The sequence below is a fragment of the Hylobates moloch genome, unplaced genomic scaffold (genome assembly GCF_009828535.3).
Source record: "Hylobates moloch isolate HMO894 unplaced genomic scaffold, HMol_V3 SCAFFOLD_17, whole genome shotgun sequence".
In the NCBI taxonomy this organism is placed as follows: domain Eukaryota; kingdom Metazoa; phylum Chordata; class Mammalia; order Primates; family Hylobatidae; genus Hylobates; species Hylobates moloch.
The window spans coordinates 58,373,331-58,390,066 of record NW_026652292.1 but is presented as its reverse complement, the minus strand read 5'-3'; positions in this window follow the sequence as shown (position 1 = coordinate 58,390,066).

Genomic DNA, 16,736 nt, shown 5'->3' with positions numbered 1-16,736 from the left:
ACACAAGAGCACTTTTAACATTCTGCTTTGTTTTATCCATTTCTGACAGGGTTTCAAAATGAAGCAAAGATGACTGACAGCATTAACAAAAACTTAATCTTTTTTGTTGAGAAGCAAGATAGAGCTAATGCCAGAAATATGATGTTAAGCTTGCCTTTACTGCTGGCATGACTAGCCCGATGAAAGATGAAGCATTATGGTAGCATCTGCCAGTCGCAAGTATTGGCAGTTAGAGGTCAGTGCCAGACATAGCAAAGATCTGAGATAGCAGAGAAAGTTAGGAAAATCTCACCATCTACCACTGAGGCTCTCATCTATAAATAATATTTGGCTTAATGTATGTCAAGTGCTGAGAACTCTGTTAGATCTAAGATTTAGAAAAGCAATGAAAAACTTTTGACATTAAGAAAACTACAGTCTGTATAAAGACAAGACAATTCCTTGTGAGATAATAATTAAGTACTTAACTATGGGTATATACATATCAATTGGAAGTCTTTATATGAGGAAGAGACAGCTAAGAGGTTTATAAAAATAAGCAAAACACAAAGGCAGTAAGTATCTGAAAAAATTTGGCATTTGGTCATCAAATTCCAAATATTTAGATAGTAGTTTTATTATTGTAATATAATCAAAGGATATTAAGAAAACACTGAATTGCTTTAATTCTTTTAATGGTTGCTCTAGGATTTATAGTGCACATCTCCAAAAATAATGGTCTTTATTCAAACGATATACATCTCACATGTAATATAAACCAGTAGAATAGTATACTCCACATTTTTCCTTGGCATTTTTGTGCTATTGTCACTATATGTTTTACGTGTTTATATGGTATAAATACACAATACATTGCTACTACTTTTGCTTTAGACAGTTTTTAAAAAAATGTAATTTCAATTAAAAATATATTTTACTTAATCTATTCCATTTCCCGTGATCTTTATTTCTTGGTTTAGATCCAGTTTTTTGTCTGCTATCATATATTTCTTCCTAAAGAACTTTATTTATCATTTCTTGTAGTGCAGATTCATGGCAATTAGCTTCCTCCATTTCATTTATATGAGACAATCTTGATTTATATTTTTACTAAGTACAGAATTATGGCTTGAGAGTTTATTTCTTTCAGCACTTTAAAGATATCCCTTCATTGTTTTCTGTCTTACATGGTTTTTGACAAGAACTCTTTTATAAATCTTGTCTTGGTTTTTCTATATGTAATGTGTCTTTGTCCTATGGTTGTTTTTAATATTGTCTTTGTTTTTTAGCAGTTCAAATGATAGGTGCAAACGAGCTTTTTTGTTCTGTTTTGTTTTTGATTTCTTTCCCTGCTTTGGTACTTACCTTGCTTGGTGTTCTCTTGGCTTCTTGGATCTGGGGTTTGGTGCCTGTCATTGATTTTGGAGTGGTCTCTTTCTTTTCTTTTCTTCTTTTTTTTTTTTTTTTTTTTTTGATGGAGTCTCACTCTGTCACCCAGGCTGGCGCCCAGTGGCGTGATCTTGGCTCACTGTAAGCTCTGCCTCCCAGGTTCACGCCATTCTCCTGCCTCAGCTTCCCGTCTACAGTCATCTATCACCATGCCTGGCTAATTTTTTTTTTTTTGTATTTTTAGTAGAAACAGGGTTTCACTTGTGTCTCAGTGCCAAGACTATAGTAATTTACAAGGTGTTCTCAGATAAATTATATATTCTCTCTGGGTATCAGTTCATCTATTTATAAAATAAATTTAGACTAGAGATCTCTGAAGTCCTTTCTAGATTGACAAGATTAATATTTTTTTTTCATCAGTATATAAGTCAGAGAAGAAATAACTATAAGTAGACTGGCCAATGAGTATCTAGTTCCTAATTTAGGATTCGTATTTTAAACATCCCCTTTTCCAAAAATTATCTCACACTTTATCATAATACTTGAGATTTCTAGCATTCAATTTACTTGCTTTACTAGTTAAAATATGTTAGATTATGGGTAATAGTAAAATAAAAGATAGTAAGATGAAGTTAGTTATAATGATAATAATGATTAGAAGTAATATACAATATACTTCATGCACTTATGCACTTACGTACTTGGTATCTCTTAAAGTTTACGCTATATGCATTAGTTCATTGAATCCTCAAAATAAATCTTATGTAATAGGCACTACAATTATTAGTTCTAATGTACAGTAGAAAAAACCAGGTTTCTCAACATGAAGTGACTAAAGTATTTTCTAATATCAGGATATTGTTAATTGTGGCTTTTAAAACCATATAATTAATGACAATTTTCCAAATAGACCATAGAAAAGGGAACTGAAAAAATTGATTTAAAATAAGGTGTTTTTCAAGAAATTTTCCTGACCAGATAAAAAGAAAGACTTTGTATCAGTTTTCTATTGATGTGTAGAAAGAATCCCTAAACCTAGTGGCTTAAAGCAGCAATTTCAATTTGCTCACAGTTCTGAGGGCTGGCACTTGGAACTGGGCTTAGATAGGATGGCTGCTTTCTGTTTCATGGAGTACTGACTAGGCTTATTCATATGTCTGGGACATCAGCTAGGAAGTCTGAGATATTTTAGGCAGCTGAACTTCTCTTTATACAAAATCTCTCATTCTCAAGAGAGTCAAGGTTGTTCACATGATGCTATCATTGCGGGAGCATGTTCTATGTCAGGCCTCTTGAGGTCTATGCTCAAAACTTGTTCATTTCTGCCATATTCGAGCAGTCAAAGCAGGACAGAAGGTCAGCCAGTGTTCAAGCGGTGAAGGGGCAGCCTTCTATCTTGATGGGAGGATGAAAGAAGCTGCATTGCAAAAGAATATGCATGCTAAAGCAAGAGCAACTCATGGTCATTTACTACTGTGTTCTCTGTGTCCAAAAAAGACACACACTTCTCTCACATGTCACGTATGCTCATGCTCATCTCAGTACTATAAAAATTCTCATCTATTTTTGTCATAAAGTCCAAAGTTCAAAGTTTATGACTGCATGGTCTGAATCAGGTCTAGTTGAAAATGAAACTCTTCGGAGTGTCTCCTTGTGTGAGATCTGTGAACAATAATAATAATAAAAATTATTTGCACTGGGTGGGAGGGTCACTTTAGCCTGGCATGTCAAGACTGCAGTGAGCTGTGATCATACCACTGCACTCCAGCCTGGGTGACTGAGTGAGACCCTGTTTTGAAAAATAGTAAAAAAAAGTTATTTGCTTCACACACATTCAGCGTACAATACAAGGAAACAATGATTACAGTAATCACTGTTATTCATTCAAAAAAAATGGAAAGGAAATAGTCACTAGACCACAGCAATTCTGAAATCTGGCAGGATACAAGTTACCAGGTTCTTCTGGCCTGGAGGCACCATGTATTCCTTGATTAAGGTCTATTCTGCTCCCTTGTAGGGATCCTCTAATGTATTATTCTCAGAGGCTCTTGACTCTGCCTTTTGGTTTCTTAGATATGCCTTCTGAGATGCCCTTTCCTTTGTATAAGAAAAGGCATAGCTAGCAGTTTTTTTGCTTGCTTATTTTTTACAGAAAGTTGGGAGCCCAAGATGTGAGGATGGTTTGAAGCCAGGAATTTGAGATGAGCTTGTACAACAAGTTGAGACCTGATTTCTACAAAACAATTAAAAATTAAAAAAAAAAAAAACCTGGGCTGGTGGTGTGCCAATAATCTCAGCTACTAGGGAGGCTGAGGCAGGAGGATCACTTGAACTCAGGAGTTCAAGGATGCAGTGAACTATGATTGCATCACTGCAATCCAGCCTGGAAGACAAAGCAAATGCTGTCTCTAAAAAATAAAATAAAATAAAATAAAAATAATATTAAAAAAAGAAAATTGGGACACAGAGGCCCCTTTTTATCTTTGATAGTCCCAATCTTTTTCAGTCTACATTGTTACAGGTCTTTTAAATACTTGGTGGGTTTCCTGTGCATCATGCTTTTTATTTTCCTTTTAGTTGATGTAATAATTATCAGTTACAGTGTGACATATCTATAGGTGTATACAAAAATTACAAAATGATCAAATCAGTGTAATTAGCATGCTCACCTCAAACATTTATTATCATTTCTTTGTGTTGTGAACATTCAAAATCCGGTCTTTTAATTTTTGAAAATATACAATAAATTATTCTTAACCATAGTTACCCTACAGTACTATAGAACACTAGAACGTATTCCTCCTATCTAGCTGTAATTTTCTATCCATTAGCCAACCTCTCTCTATTCTTCCCTCCCCCATACTTTTCCCAGCCTTTAGTAATCAAATTTCTATTCTATTTCTATGAGCTCTTTTTTTTTAGCTCCCACATATGCGTGAAAATATTCAGTATTTATCTTTCTGTGGCTGGCTTATTTCACTTAACATAATGTCCTCCAGGCTCATCCATATCTTGTGTATCATATTATAATCCACATCATCAGTTAAAAACCACACAGTTTTTGTTGAGATAGTCCTCTCTCTACTCAGACATCCCAAGGATCCTTATATCTCCATCTTCAGTTTAACTTTTAGCACAAAGCCATTTATTACTGTTAGAACTGTTTACTGGTTTGATAGACTAAGTAAGAAACAGTTTTATTTTCTAACCCAGCAAGTTCTAGGCATTCTATATTTTTTTCAAAATTCTGTTTGTGAACTGGAACAATTTCTTCTTTGTTCATTTCAACATTCTGCTTGCCAATATCCTTAGCCAAATCTACAACTTCGTTAGGTACACATTCTATCTTCCAAATTTGTATAGTTTACAGCTTGACAATTGTTTGTCTATTTCATAAGAAAGGTCACAATTTTTGTGTCCTGTTACAGTTTTCTCACCACTTTTCAAGTATCTGTTAATAGTTTCCTTTCTGCTTTTCCAGCCTCCACCTGGAAACAGTTTCCAAAACCAATGACACCTGTATTAGATGTTTGTTACGGCAGCATCTCACTTCTAGGTATGAATTGCTATATTAGTTAACTTTTGCTGCATAACAAACCACCAGAAAACTTGGTGGCTTGAAACAACAATCACTTTTTAGCTCACAATTCTGTTGGTCGGCCATTTGATCTGGGCTCAGCTGGGACTACTTATCTCTGGCCCACATTGTACACTTGGCCTTGCTCTTACGCATAGGACCTCAGAGAAGGTGATCGTGATGTCTGGAATAACTGGATCTCTCTAAATGGAAGCTAGGTTGGGCTTTTGCCTATGTTTGCAATATTCTGTTAGTCAAAGCAATTTACAGGGACATTCAGATTCAAGAGGTAGAGACTTCATCCATTGGTGGTGGAGTGTCAAAAATCTCATGACAAAGAAGAATGCATACAAGAATGGAAAAATATTGTAGCTAAGTTCTGCAAGAGACTGACAGGAGATAAGTTTTAAGAGACTTTAAAAAAAAAAGCATATAACTTTTTGCGAGTGTGGAAAAAATTGTGAATATTCTTACAGATTCAGCCAGAGGGCCAAAAGCCAATAAGAGCTAAAAAGATTTAGGCAAGAGAGTAGATAAATGTTGTAGTAAATTTCCAGAGGTGATGGAAGAAAATGTGATAAACGGTGTAGAACAGAATACTCTTCTGTGGACAGAAGAAAAAGACTACTGATCTTAGACAGAAGGGACAAACCAAAGATGTGTGTCCGTGGAATGAAATTTGGATGGGCGTTGATAATTGAAATAATTCTCTCCTGGATATCATTATTTTCCAAATGAGAAAAATGACAATAAAATTTGCTGAGTTAGTGGAATAGTAACTTACAGGTTATTGGTAAAGATGTAGAATAAACTCTGGGGGCAATGAGAGAGTTCATTGACCAGGGCTGAATTAATGCATTTTTGGTGCATGTTTAAGGTGCTGTTGAGGCTGAAGACAAATAATTTGTAGTAGCAGGAAATGAAGAGCTGAGAAAGGAGAGTCATGCAGGGAATAGCATGGCTACCTTTTTATTTCTGAAGAATGACAGAGTACTGGCAACACTGTAAGAACTAAACCACGGGGAGACCAGATCAGAAGTAGTAACTGCTATGATGAGGCTGCATAACCAATTTCCCTCAAGCACAGAAGCTTAAAACAGCCACACTAATATATTCATGGATCCTGTTGGTTAGGAATACAGAAAGGGTATAACAGGGACAGCTTATTTCTGTTCCATGATGTCTGAGACCTCAAGACTTAAAAGCTGCAGGTGCTGTGGGTAAATTGATGGCAGGAGGCTAGGATTACATGAAAGCTTGTTCACCCCTATGGCTAGTTCCTAGACTGGGAGGAATAGATGATGAGCACCACTAGCCAGATAACCTATGTGGGCCACTGCATATGGTTCAGCTTCCTTGCAGCATGGCTGCCTGAGGCTGGTTTGACCCCTACTGTGGTAGCTCTGGGATCCAGGCATGGGGTGAGTGTTTTAGCAAATAGGTAGAAGCTGAGTCACACTTCATGATTCAGCTTTGGAAGTTTCACAGTTACAGCATTTTATTACTTACAGGCAAGTCACAAAACCACCTAGATTTAAGGCAAGAAGAATAGTTTGCCCCTGTTGATGTGTGTGCAGCAAGTTTTAAAAGATTGTATGGGTTGGGACATATTCTTGAGGCCATAATTGGAAAATCCAGTCCATCACAGAGAATTTGCAGACATCTGAGCAAACAGAGGGGAAGCTTGGAGAAAAGGTAGTGATAGCAGACACAGAGAGACAGGCTTGGGTTTGTAATATTCTTGACCTATGTAACTGATGGAACTGATTGCATCTCCTGAATCTTCTTCCTTTCGGAGGATGTTTCAGGGATCAGGCATATGGTCAAAATGCTATTCACTAAACCTATACTCCGCATCTTCATAGTTTCACTTCTCTATTTAACCAAACTTTTTAGTATTTCTTTTTTCATTCACAGTGTAAAACACTGTAGAGGCCTATAAAGGAAAAGAAGTTATAGTCCTTTACTGCGGTCCCACAGAAGCAATTAAAAAATACAGGGCTAAAGTACCTGAGAGAAAAAAATGTTACATATAGGCTCGTTTTAAAAAAGGAAATGTAATTACAACCTTTTAGAATGGCATACATAAATCAGTGCTAAGGAGAAGGAAAATTTGAATATTTGAAGAGATAACTGACACACTGGGTTGGGGAAATGCAAATTATTTGGGTGAAATGTAAAACTACGTGGAGTAAAGAAAAACTCAGCTTTTTCCTCAGGCATTTATCTCGTTTCATTTGGAGTTTTGTAAATGGAAGTTTTTAATACTCTTCATACATCTGGATCACCTGGCATGCCTTTGTGTGTACCTTTTTTAAATAGGCTGATCGCATTTACTTAAAAATCTTTTCTGTTTCCATGGATCTTCCTGATGAAAGGTTACATATTGAATGGGCCTCATGTCTGGAGGACAAGAATCCTTAACTTCCCTGGGATGTTTTATCATGTGGGGGTTGGTCCATTGTGTACCTCAGTTTTGTCCTCTCAAATAAAAGAAAGAGCCAAAGTCCATTTGAACTTGAAAGACCTTCATAAAGATAACTGGGTGATAATGCAAAAACATTCATATCCTCATTTAGAAGACTTCCTAACTCAGGTGGAGCCAAAAGATTTTTTTTCCCCAAGATGGGAATTAGGACCAGAGCTGAGATTTGGCAAACAAAAGTGCCTGTCCTAAAACTAGGAGAGAATCTTTCCTCATAAATATTTACACAGAGATCTCAGGTAATTACAAATCCATAAATGTCAAATATGCACGGCTGCCTTGGCTTTCATTTCTTATAATCAAAATAGTCAACTCTCCATACTCGTATGATTTCAAAGGGAATTTTGAAAAAGAAATGAATAGAATAGAAAATTCAAAATTAGAATCTGGGGTAGCCATTTACTGTACTGATTATTTATGAAAATCGTTTGCTCAGTTTGTAAAGCTAATACTTCTAGGAGTTTTGTATTTTAGCCATTTTGTTTTCTGAAACAAGATTTTTCCCCAAAACATTTTAGTAAAGATTATTTTATGCCTTAAAATATGCTAATACAAGTCAGCTGTCGCCTATTTGAGCCTAAAAATTACCTTTTGGGATAAAATTCCTCACAAGATTATTTTCCTCATTCATCTTGAGATGAGTGTTCTAATTTTAACACCAGAAAAGTTACCTTTTTGCTTTTAATGATGAAAGGAGATTTTAAAATATTGGTGCTTTTTTGAATAGCCGAAGGGTCAGTCAGTGGAAACTAAATTGTAGGAATATTGGAAGGAGATTTTAATTACTAATCATGTAACCTTGGGAAATTTACTTAATCTTCAGTTTTCTTGTGAAATTGAGATAATAATACTTCTTTATTCTAAGTTTCTTGCCAATGATAATTGATATACTTTTTAAAGATTATATTTTATCGCATACCTTTTGGTCTGGGATAGGGCAGACGGACAGGATGTCGTGCCTGCATTCCAGGCTTACTCTGTTTGGGGTTGTTTTTCTTTTTCTACATTAAACAACTGATACTTGTGATGTCACACACATACAGAATCTATGTCACTTACCCTCTGAAACAAACACATTAAATTATTCTATGGTTCATCACTAGGGTTTCCATTGTTGCCTTCAAAGAAATAGAAAACATGATTCTTTCTTTAATATGGAGTTTTAGCCACAGATAAACTTAATGTCACGCGATAGTTGATTGTATATATATATATATATAGAAGGTTTCTAAAGTAAAAATGTTGTGTTGTTATTTATGTTAACATATTAATATGCTCATTCTTCCAGGTCCAGAAAAAAACATAACTCATTTGTGATCCCTCCTCCTTGTACCCCTCTGGAATTTGCAATCTCTTATTACTGCAAATCTAAAGTATGGCGCTTATTTCATAGTATTTTACTTATTTGTCGGACTTCAAAGGTAGTTTATTGGGTATCCCAGGAACCAAGAGAAGGAAGAGTATAAAAAAGTAGTGGTCAGGCACAGTGGCTCATGCCTGTAATCCCAGCACTTTGGGAGGCCAAGGCGGGTGGATCACGAGGTCAAGAGATTGAGACTATCTTTGCCAATATGGTGAAACCCCATCTATACTAAAAATACAAAAATATTAGCCGGGCATGGTGGCGCATGCCTGTAGTCTCAGCTACTCAGGAGGCTGAGGCAGGGGAATCACTTGAACCCAGGAGGTGGAGGTTGCAGTGAGCCGAGATCGCGCCACTGCACTCCAGCCTGGTGACAGAGCAAGACGCCATCTCAAAAACAAACAAACAAACAAAAAAAAGGTGGTGACTTACTGAGTCAAACGGTGGTAAGAGGAGTTGTGAATGTGAGTTCAATGAGGTGTGAGAAATAGAAGCCTGAATGGAGTGGATTAAAAGAGAATTAGAGAATTGGAGGTAAGGAATCTGGAGAGTGAGTCTAGGTATGTATTTTTGGAGTTTTCTTATGAATTGAGGATAATTCTAAAGGAGCTACAAAAAGCCTGAAGCCTGAGAATTTGTTGCTGTTGCTAAGATGAAAGGTGATTACAATACAGTAGGAATGGAAGCATGAACCTTGGAGGGAAGCTGAGGGATTCCATCTATTGAAAAAGGAGGGTGAGCAGAGTGTAGAAATAGAGATAGAGACAGAAACTAGTTCTAATGAAGGGATGATGAAATAGCTTCTGTTTTCTTTGGAAAATAAAATGTAAGGCCAATATCTAAGAGTCAGGAGAAGGGATGTTAGAACTCAGAGAGAGAGTACAAGGATAGACTTCTTTTTTTGAGAGGGAACAGTGAATTGAGTGCTGGGTATATTAGGACTTCCAGGCAAGTCCAAAACATCCTTATTTGTGATCCTTGATTAAGAGTCATATGCTTTTCCTTTCATTACCTTCCGTTGTACAGGCTTAGACTTGTGGCAGGATGATTCAATTTAACCAGGAGTAGGATTTCCTATTAAGTGGAAGAAAAGAGGGACAAAGAATTGAAAGTGCATAAAAGGGAATGGAATATTCCTTCCTCTATCCTTGATGATCTTTTCCCGTCTCAAGGCCTGAAATATCATTCTTACCCTGAGGTCTTCCAAGTACTATTAGCATCCCTACTTAGTCTCTAAATTTCATATGCACATTCTCAACTTAGCAGTTGGATGTCTAATATGCATCTCAAACTTCCAAAGTTCTAAACTAAAGTCTGTATCTTCCCTCCAAAATTTGCTTCCTGTCTTCCTGTTACATTTTTCCTCATCTCAGTAAATGACAACTACCTCCTCCCCTCCTCCTCCTCTCCTCCTCCTCCTCCTCCTCTTCCTTCTTCTCCTTCTCCTTCCTCCTCCTCCTCTTCTTTGAGACAGGGTCTTACTCTGATGTCCCCAGGCTGGAGTGCGGTGATGTGAACACACAGCTCACTGTAGCCTCGACCTCCTGGGCACAAGCAATCTTCCTGCCTCAGCTTCCCAAGTAGCTGGGACCACAGGAGCATGCCACCACACCTGGCTAATTTTTTTTTCTTATCTTTTGTAGACACAGAGTCTCGCCACATTGCCCAGCTGGTCTCAAACACCTGGACTCAAGTGATCCTCCCACCTTGACCTCCCAAAGTGCTGGAATTACATTTGTGAACCACCATACCCTGCCCTTCTTCTCATATAATGTAAAATCTTGCAGTCATGTTTAAGTACTATCTGGTTCCTGCACCTCACATCCTCTTTGTTTGCAAATATTGTGACCTTTTCCCTCAGAATATGTCAGAACCAGGCCATGTCCCATCGCTTTTAACTGCTACCCCAGGCCCAGACCACCACCATCTCTTATCTGGATTTGTTCTCTTCGTTTCTACCCTTACACCCTACACTCTAACACTAACCTGAAAGGTTGAGTGGTCCTTCAACAACACAGATCAGCTCATATCATCACTAAGCTCAAAGAATGCCAATGGTTCCTCATTTCAGTCAGAAAAATAGCTAAGTTTTAAAAATAGGCTAATAGACCTTATATTTCTGGCTCCTTTCTCTCTGACCTTATAACCTATTAATCTACCCTTTTGGTCAATTTCCTCCAGTCACAATGGCCTGGTTACAGTTCCTGGAATATACCAGTGAATTTCTTTCCTCAGTGATATTCCTTCGTGGAATTCTTTTTCCTTAGATATCTGCATGGCTTGCTCCCTGGTGAGGCCTACCTTGGCCACCCTACTTAATGTAGCATCCACTGTGCTTACCCACCTCACTGCCTTGCTTCCTTTCCTGACATGTTTTACTCTATTTAACTTGTGTGTGATGTGCAGAACTCACATTTGGAATAAATGGTCTGTTGTTTAAGGCAATAATTGGCCAAAGCCAAGTGTCCCTATAATTAATAAGAATAAATCTGAATTATATTCAAATATTATTTATTTTCATGATTTTCCAAGTGTATTATTTAAAATAGCCATCGATTTTGCAAAGCTTGACCTTACAGAACTGTATCAATACCTCCTCAGCATTGTCAGCTGCTAGATTCTTCAGATAGTAACTATATTGTACCTTTGTGATGCTAAATTGATATTTACTTTCAAAGACTAAGTTTTTTTCTAGCTCTGCTCACATAAGGTACTTGTGATAAAGATATTCCCAATAGGTTTTAAAGTTTTTATTTATTGCTGTGAGTAAAACACTAGGTAAAGACATCTCATTTTTATCTTCCACATAAGATTTTGTCAGCGGTGATGAGGTAGTTTTATTGAAATAATCCCATAAGTCATATCTTTTATACTGCTTGACAGAAGATGCTTACTGAATATTTTCAGAAGCAGATTTGAGATTGTTGCTCCACTTATTATTTTTGATTTCTAATATTTTTGCTTTACATGATATGAATAAAATGTTGTTTTGTTTATACAATACAGAAAATGTAGATGTGAAAACATGGAAATGAAGCAAAAAATGGCTTAAAGATAACTATATCTCAACTTGCATTGGTGTCTTGGCTTTCATTGCATAGGCACTAATTTTAACATCTGCTCTGATATAAAATGCTATAGAAATTACCAGGTAAGAAATATACACACTGTCAAGGTTTATCAGGTTTATTTGTTTCCAGTAAATAAACTGTTTTCTCTGCAAATAAAAATCCAAACATTTTAGTAGTATTGTATGCAAAGTACATTTCAGTATTATTATATGCAAGGTACAGCACAAGGCATTCTTTTGCCCTAAAATGTGTTTTTAAGCATGTAATTGCTGCTGTTCCATCATGTTAGAATGTATTATACAAGGCAATAACAAAATATTGTACGTTAGGAGTTTGTCTTTGACTAAAAGAGAATGATGAGAGTTGTTACCTGTCTTTCTGATAATGGCCAGTAGTTCATCTGTATTATATAGCACTATAATCACTTTATGAACTCTCATCTGAACAGTGTTATTTTCTATTCTGTAAATATTTCTTCTATCTGAATGACCACGTTGTTATCCATATGAAACTCAGAAATCTTTCAGATAGCTGGTAAAAATGAAAGCATTGTTTAATTTATCATGAATCCACATACTTTCAAAAGTTTAAAAAGTCATCTGTTGTTTCTGTTTATCAAAGCAACTGATTGACTAGACTGCAGGAATGCGTTTAATAATATCACAGACTTTTGTGTGTATAGCAATATATAATGAAGAAAGAAAAAATGATTTTCCTAACTTCTTTTCCAAAAGGAACTTTGAGTCTAAGGTTAATAGGTATTTGTAAATCTCTCAAATTCTTTCATTTTCAAGTAGTAAAACTATTTGCCAGTTTGTGCCAATCATTAGAACAAGGATTTTAAGTGCTTAGCACCCATAGTGTCAAGACTTTAAGGAATATTCTTCCTAAAGCATGTTTGTAGCATCTTATTTTCTTGTTTGACTAATGTTTTTGTTACGTTGTTGCATGTGTTTTTGCTGTTTCTCCTTCTTATGAGATTTTGAGCTGACAAATGGATCCCCTGATTTTAGTTTCTCTTTTCAAATGGTGAAGAATATCCAAATATAACTTATTCTAGAAGGACTTATGGCAAAAAGATTCAAAAATTAAAAGCTAAATACCATTCTCAAATGTTAAATTTTAATTTTAAAATACTATTAATATCAGAATTACTGAGACAATGGGGTTTTCTAGATATACAATCATGTCATCTGCAAACAGGGACAATTTGACTTCTTCTTTTCCTAATTGAATACCCTTTATTTCCTTCTCCTGCCTGATTGCCCTGGCCAGAACTTCCAGCACTACGTTAAATAGGAGTGGTGAGAGAGGGCATCCCTATCTCGTGCCAGATTTCAAAGGGAATGCTTCCAGTTTTTGCCCATTCAGTATGATAATGGCTGTGGGTTTGTCATAGATAGCTCTTATTATTTTGAGATACGTCCCATCAATACCTAATTTATTGAGAGTTTTTAGCATGAAGGGTTGTTGAATTTTGTCAAAGGCCTTTTCTGCATCTATTGAGATAATCATGTGGTTTTTGTCGTTGGTTCTGTTTATATGCTGGATTACATTTATTGATTTGCATATGTTGAACCAGCCTTGCATCCCAGGGATAAAGCCCACTTGATCATGGTGTATAAGCTTTTTGATGTGCTGCTTGATTCGGTTTGCCAGTATTTTATTGAGGATTTTTGCATCAATGTTCATCAAGGATATTGGTCTGAAATTCTCTTTTTTGGTTGTGTCTCTGCCATGCTTTGGTATCAGGATGATGCTGGCCTCATAAAATGTGTTAGGGAGGATTCCCTCTTTTTCTATCGATTGGAGTAGTTTCAGAAGGAATGGTACCAGTTCCTCCTTGTACCTCTGGTAGAATTCGGCTGTGAATCCATCAGGTCCTGGACTCTTTTTGGTTGGTAAGCTATTGATTATTGCCATAATTTCAGAGCCTGTTATTGGTCTATTCAGATATTCAACTTCTTCCTGGTTTAGTCTTGGGGGGGTGTATTTGTCGAGGAATTTATCCATTTCTTCTAGATTTTCTAGTTTATTTGCGTAGAGGTGTTTGTAGTATTCTCTGATGGTAGATTGTATTTCTGTGGGATTGGTGGTGATTAGCAACTTCAGCAAAGTATCAGGATACAAAATCAATGTACAAAAATCACAAGCATTCTTGTACACCAATCACAGACAAACAGAGAGCCAAATCATGAGTGAACTCCCATTCACAATTGCTTCAAAGAGAATAAAATACCTAGGAATCCAACTTACAAGGGATGTGAAGGACCTCTTCAAAGAGAACTACAAACCACTGCTCAATGAAATAAAAGAGGATACAAACAAATGGAAGAACATTCCATGCTCATGGGTTGGAAGAATCAATATCGTGAAAATGGCCATACTGCCCAAGGTAATTTATAGATTCAATGCCATCCCCATCAAGCTACCAATGACTTTCTTCACAGAATTGGAAAAAACTGCCTTAAAGTTCATATGGAACCAAAAAAGAGCCCGCATCGTCAAGTCAATCCTAAGCCAAAAGAACAAAGCTGAAGGCATCATGCTACCTGACTTCAAACTATACTACAAGGCTACAGTAACCAAAACAGCATGGTACTGGTACCACAACAGAGACATAGATCAATGGAACAGAACAGAGCCCTCAGTAATAATGCTGCATATCTACAACTATCTGATCTTTGACAAATCTGACAAAAACAAGAAATGGGGAAAGGATTCCCTATTTAATAAATGGTGCTGGGAAAACTGGCTAGCCATATGTGGAAAGCTGAAACTGGATCCCTTCCTTACACCTTATACAAAAATTATTTCAAGATGGACTAAAGACTTACATGTTAGACCTAAAACCATAAAAACCCTAGAAGAAAACCTAGGCAATACCATTCAGGACATAGGCATGGGCAAGGACTTCATGTCTAAAACACCAAAAGCAATGGCAACAAAAGCCAAAATTGACAAATGGGATCTAATTAAACTAAAGAGCTTCTGCACAGCAAAAGAAACTACCATCAGAGTGAACAGGCAACCTACAAAATGGGAGAAAATTTTTGCAACCTACTCATATGACAAAGGGCTAATATCCAGAATCTACAATGAACTCAAACAAATTTACAAGAAAAAATCAAACAACCCCATCAAAAAGTGGGCGAAGGACATGAACAGACACTTCTCAAACGAAGACATTTATGCAGCCAAAAAACACATGGAAAAATGCTCATCATCACTGGCCATCAGAGAAATGCAAATCAAAACCACAATGAGATACCACCTCACACCAGTTAGAATGGCCATCATTAAAAAGTCAGGAAACAACAGGTGCTGGAGAGGATGTGGAGAAATAGGAACACTTTTACACTGTTGGTGGGACTGTAAACTAGTTCAACCATTGTGGAAGTCAGTGTGGCAATTCCTCAGGGATCTAGAACTAGAAATACCATTTGACGCAGCCATCCCATTACTGGGTATATACCCAAAGGACTATAAACCATGCTGCTATAAAGACACATGCACACGTATGTTTATTGCGGCACTATTCACAATAGCAAAGACTTGGAACCAACCCAAATGTCCAACAACGATAGACTGTATTAATTAAATGTGGCACATATACACCATGGAATACTATGCAGCCATAAAAATGATGAGTTCATGTCCTTTGTAGGGACATGGATGAAACTGGAAACCATCATTCTCAGTAAACTATCGCAAGGACAAAAAACCAAACACCGCATGTTCTCACTCATAGGTGGGAATTGAACAATGAGAACTCATGGACACAGGAAGGGGAACATCACACTCCGGGGACTGGTGTGGGATGGGGGGAGGGGGGAGGGACAGCATTAGGAGATATACCTAATGCTAAATGACGAGTTAATCGATGCAGCAAACCAACATGGCACATGGATACATATGTAATAAACCTGCACGTTGTGCACATGTGCCCTAAAACCTAAAGTATAATAATAAAAAAAAATATCAGAATTACTATTTTTCCTTTTATTACTTAATATACTGTTGACTCAAATTGGATATAAATAACTACATGTATATTTACCTGTTTATTTAATTAACGTTCTTAAAATTTGCTTCTGTTTATAAAAGTAATAGCTTTCACATTGTATTAGCTTATCACAGTATTTTCTATTTCAATAATAGATGGTGGTATCATGCTATATGTTTAATCCAGGGATCTCCATGTGTTCAGCTATCTGATAGCTCTTCAAACCCTGTGTTCTTAGATATTTATGAAAGCTTCATGATGTCATCATTCCTTTTAATTCTAGCATTAATAGTATTTTAAAATTAAAGTAATGCTGACATTATAAACATGTGTGTGTGTGTGTGTGTGTTTAGATTTTTGTCCACAGTTCCCAATTCATAACTCCCATAGCCCTTGTAACAGTCTTTTGTGATAATGTTGGGTGTATTCGTGTGTTGGGCTTCAAGAGCAGGCCTCGTGAAACAGACTCTGACCTTCTCCTGCCCATCTTTCACCTGCCCCAAAGTAGGACTCTAACCATCACTGGCCCTTCTGATTGTGGGTCATAAGACTCTCATTCCAGAGAGGGTTCTGCCCTCTACCCTGGGGGAAGAAATGCTGACATCATGTAGTTTTTATAAAAATCCAAGAGGACAGGATTTGAAGGGCTTCTGTATAGCTGAGCACATAGAGGTTCCTGGAGGGTGGCGCACCCAGGGGAGGCATGGGAGATCCACTCCTCTTCCTGAATACCTCACTCTATGCATCTCTTCATCTGTGTTTTTTGCAATATCCTCTAAAATAAACCAGCAAATGTGTTTCCCTAAGTTCTATGAACCACTCCAGTAAACTCATCAAACTCAAAGAGAGAGTTGTGAAAATGCCAG